This window comes from Ochotona princeps, chromosome 7 (assembly GCF_030435755.1).
Source record: "Ochotona princeps isolate mOchPri1 chromosome 7, mOchPri1.hap1, whole genome shotgun sequence".
Classification (NCBI taxonomy): Eukaryota; Metazoa; Chordata; class Mammalia; order Lagomorpha; family Ochotonidae; genus Ochotona; species Ochotona princeps.
Window position 1 is genome coordinate 66,115,837 of NC_080838.1, and position 4,731 is coordinate 66,120,567.

The 4,731-nt window shown below is 46.2% G+C and overlaps 1 pseudogene; it reads right to left on the reverse strand.

Moving 5' to 3' along the window:
• Positions 1-1,481: 1,481 nt before the first annotated feature.
• On the reverse strand, positions 1,482-3,655 carry LOC131480781 (small ribosomal subunit protein uS10-like; annotated as a pseudogene).
• Between the last annotated feature and the right edge of the window lie 1,076 nt (positions 3,656-4,731).

The window sequence follows — 4,731 nt, forward strand, 5'->3', positions numbered from 1 at the left end:
GGGAGGGTTACTCAGGGTTCTGCTTGAAAATCATCTAGATCAGTTGATGGCATACACACACAGCCCTAGCACCTGGATCTGTTCTACGTACCACACACCTTGACTCACTTCATTCTTGCCCCATTCCCATTATTGGCCTTTGTATTTCACATGTGCAATCTGAGCCATAAGAGAATGAGTAATTGGCCTAAGGTAACACAGCTGGGGTAGAGGAGCTGGACTGAAACTCAAGCAACCTGGCTCTGGAATTCATGCCTTGAGCCAGCACACTGTATGGCATTGCCTCCTTGTCAGAAAGGAAAACATTTTCTCTTCTACTAGAAAGGAAGAAGCAATAGGACAGAAAGAGCTGTCTTCATAAAAGGGACCATTTTGGCCCTTGTGTGGAGTTGCAAATGAATAAAACAGTGCAGAAATGAACTCGGAACAATATCAAACCCAAGTCCATGGGCCAACAGTGGTAGCACTTACATCTTCAGACACAAAATTTTCAGAAATTTTTAAATTTTTTTAAAGATTTATTTATTTTTATTGCCAAGTCAGATAGAGGAGGAGAGACAGAGAGGAAGATCTTCCATCCGATGATTCACTCCCCAAGTGGCCGCAACAGCCAGAGCTAAGCCAATCCGAAACCAGGAGCCAGGAGCTTTTCCATGTCTCCCACACAGGTGCAGGGTCCCAAGGCTTTGGGCCGTCCTCGACTGCTTTCCCAGGCTACAAACAGGGAGTTAACTGGGAAGTGGGGCAGCCGGGATTAGAATCGGCACCCGTATGGGATCCCGGCACGTTCAAGGCAAAAACTTTAGCCACTAGGCCATGCACTGGGCCCTTGAGAGAATTTTCATCAAACATCATACAATATTACAAAAGCAAAACAAAACAAAGCTGTTCAGTAAGTTCCTCCCCATTGGCTTGTTTCAGTATTTTGTTGATTGATTTCCTGAACTGAACACTCAAATACCAGCTAGTCCAGTTCAAAACTGGACACGTGACAGTATTTACTGTAGAAGCGTCAGTCAGCATTCCACAGTGACTCACCATTCTCCAGGATGGAGAGATGAGGCCCTGGACCAAGCCTGAGGCAGTGTTTTTGGTAGCTCCCCCGTTTCCCAGCCTACGTAGGTGACAGCCACAAAGGCACCAGCCTGCCTTGGGCTCCTAAACTGACCAACATATTTCTACTTTACTACCAAACTAAGTGGTTATTTCAGCCATACGTTGGCTCACTTAACTTTCCCTCCTCCTCTAGAAAGTGAATATTGATAGACACATATTTGTGCATAAGAACACCCAGGTTCAGAGGGATTAAACAACTTTCTCAAGTTGTGCAGCTAGCGAGAGACAGAATTAGAGCAAGACTTTAGACCCAGGTTGTTTGAGTTCCAAGGACCCTCCCTTGAAAACTCAGTGCTCTTGTCGGGTTGAGAAAGTGATTTAAGGGGGGGGGTTATGGGTTGGCAGAACAAGAATTTCTGTGGCTCTGTTATCCTTTCCTCCATTGAGGATGAGAAAAAAGTGATGGAAGAGAAAAATTCTCTTTGTGCCTCATGAGCTGTCCTTCGAGACTGAGGAACAGGGTTGGGAAAGCATTCCTACCTTTAGTACAGAAGTTTTTGTTCCCATTCTGTTATTTTTGAGCCAAGCTGAACTCCAGAATCCTACCCTGCTAGCCTTGTTCTTTCTTGTCTCTCATTTCGCTGCTCCACCTCACCCCCAACCAAAACCTGAGTCCGTGAGAGGGGAAGCAGAGTCCGGCAGCAGGGTTTGTGTAAGGAACAGTTCTAGTTCCAGTCTTCACTCCTTGTCTGACCTGGAATATTTTCAGTGGATTATTCCCCCAGAACTGACTGCTGCTCTCTCTGCATCCTGGGCTTACGTAGGCCTGTGGACCTGCCAGCTCAGGAGAATAAGGGCAGCCAGGGGAGCAGGTGGTGGAAGTTGTCCTGCCCACGCTGGCACAGCAGGAAGAGCTCTGTGTTGATGATCTGCCCCTTGGAGGCTTGGGTTTTGGACTCTATACCTCAGTGTTCAGATGAGGCTGGTGGAAGTGCATACACAGATACAATATGTGGCACAATTGCTTGGTCCGGTCCTGCCAAGGCAATGGCAAGCAGGAGTTCAATTTCAATACATCTAGAGCAGGCTAATTTTTCAGTTGATGATTTTGTATAGTCCATGAATGATGTTATAAATATCCAGATGGCCCTTAGCAGAATATAAAGGTTTACTACCCCTGTTTTACATTATCAATATGATACAAAGCTCCAAAATGCACAATCCTGGTCCAGAGTATATAAGGAAATAAAAATATCCAATTCTGTGTCATAGCTATCTTTCTGTAGCTCCTGCTTAAGATGCAAAGGAGGCTGCAAGTTCTACAGTCTCATGTTGCCCATGAAGACTTTTTCTTGATCCTTTTCCTTGTCAGCATCCGCCTGTCTCTAACTTAACCCCTGATTCTCAGCAGCCCTTTGCTCTGCCTTCTGTTTCCATAGTGTCTGGAACCACTTTCTTTTCTTTCTTTTTTTTTTTTTTCAACAACTGGCAGTAAATTTCTTAAAATAGATGGTCAACTTCGGCATCTGCAATGCTGACTTCCACTTCCACTCCTGGCTCAGTGCTGATGGAAGCGATCTGCTTCACAGTCTTGGAAGGACTGTGCAGGTCAATGAGCCGCATGTGGATCCTCACCTGGAAGTGGTCCCAGGTCTTACACGGTTCCCCACAGGGTGTTTTTCTAGTAGCAATTCCCAAAGTCTTGGTAGGCATCTAAACTGGTCCTTTCACTTTCAGATTCTTCTCCTTTGCCCCTCTAAGTAAGTCAGCACATACCTTCTCCAGGGACTTGACATAGCGGCTGGTCAGCGTGATCCTGATGTGAATGACCACCTCAGGCCCCACAGGAGTCCTGCCAGTATCCTTACAAGCCATGGCTGCGGCGTGGCTCCCAGACTGACTTGTTCCTCAGCGAGGGTGAGCAGCGGGGCGTCAGGAGCAGGAGAGCCTGACACAGGCTGCCCGGCATTGGCATCAGCGTCTTCCAAAAAGCTAGACTCATTTCCTAAACTACCCTTCTCACTGCATCTGGAGTATCCTTTCTAAAATGCAGACCCTTCTCTGACTCCCCGCCTTAGCTAGGATAAAGGCAAACTACCTGTCATGCCCCCCTCGCATAGCAAAATAGAGGAGCAGGCGTTTAGTGCTTGCCTCCACCTTCCACCAGTCATTCAAAGCCATTCGTGTTTAACCCCCTTATATTTTTCTGTTGCCCTTCCTTCTTCTAGTACATTCTCCTCTCTGTTTCATCTCCACACCCACCTGGTTCCTTCTTAGTCCTCTTTCAAGGATCAATGACATTCTGTCTTCCAAAAATATTTCTCTGCTAGATGCTCATATTAGTGCAATCATTGTGCTACCACAAAATACCATGAACTATGTGGCTTATCAAAGACGAATGTATGCCTCATGGTTTTGGAGGCCAGAAAGTTCAAAGTCAAGGTGCCGGCAGCTTCAGTGTCTGATGAATCAGGTTCACAGATGGCACCTTCATGCCATGCTTTCATATGACAGAACGAGCCAGGGAGAGTTTGCGGGTCTTCTTTACAGGGTCATTAATCCCATCTTGAGGACTCGGTCATCATGATCTAATCACTTCCCAAAGACCCTGCACCCCGAGATGCTTCCAACATATGAGCCTAGAGAGGAGGACACAGACATTCAGACCATGGCTAGCCATGAAGACCTTTCCTTTTGGAGCAAAATGCCAACACAGCTCTGATCCTGGCCCGTTGTCACCATCTATTTATTCATCTGCTTCCTTCACCAGCACTGTGCTCACGGAAGGCAGAGTGTCTTGATGACCTCTGTATCCCCAGCCCCTATAGGAGCTCCTGACCAAGATTTGCCTGCCCAATAACACTTGTTGAGGAGATTAAGGGATAAAAACAATCCAGGTGGCTATATCTTGAAGGCTTCATAGTTGACAGCCTGAAATGGGGTAATTGACTATTTTTAAAAGGAGTAGATAGATCAATAAAACCCATAAGAAATGATCAAGCATTCCCAGGGTCAACTTTAGTAGAAACAGTGTTCACTTAGACATCTGCATGTGCAAGGGACATGAGGCACTTTAGAGTCCAGAGAGAACCACTACAGGGGAAGGCAACTGAGCTGGGGTGGCCATCAGTCTGACTTACAGTGACCTGGCACAATGGAAACCAAGCTCACTTTCCTCTCCTTTATCCTGGTACTGCCAGTCACTAGCCAAACCACTCAGTGCCAGATGGCCAGAGTGCCAGTGATAGAAAACCATCTAGGTCAACCTCCCTGGGTGTGGAGCAAGGTGGTGTAGGATCGAGGAGGATCCCTAGAAGTAGAAATAGAAAACACCCAAGACAGTTTCTCTTTAGAAAGGTGTCATTGCCTGAACGCTAAGGTTCAGAAATTCAGAAGTTTGATCAAAGAAAGATTTTCCTTAAAAAAAAAACAAAAACTTTTTTTCCTATTTGCTGGTGAGAGGCTTGGTTGTGGGAAGAAATACTTTAGATGAGCCAGTTGTGATAAAGAAAAGAGCAGTGGGCTGAGCACCTAGATTTCTTGCAGAAGAAACATATCTCAGGATGCAGAGGAGGAAACAAGGAAGGAGACTCGGGTTGAATGCATTCTTGGGGATGACTTCAGAATAGGAGGAAGACAATGGCAGAGGGGCTGGCATTATGGCCCAGCAGGTTA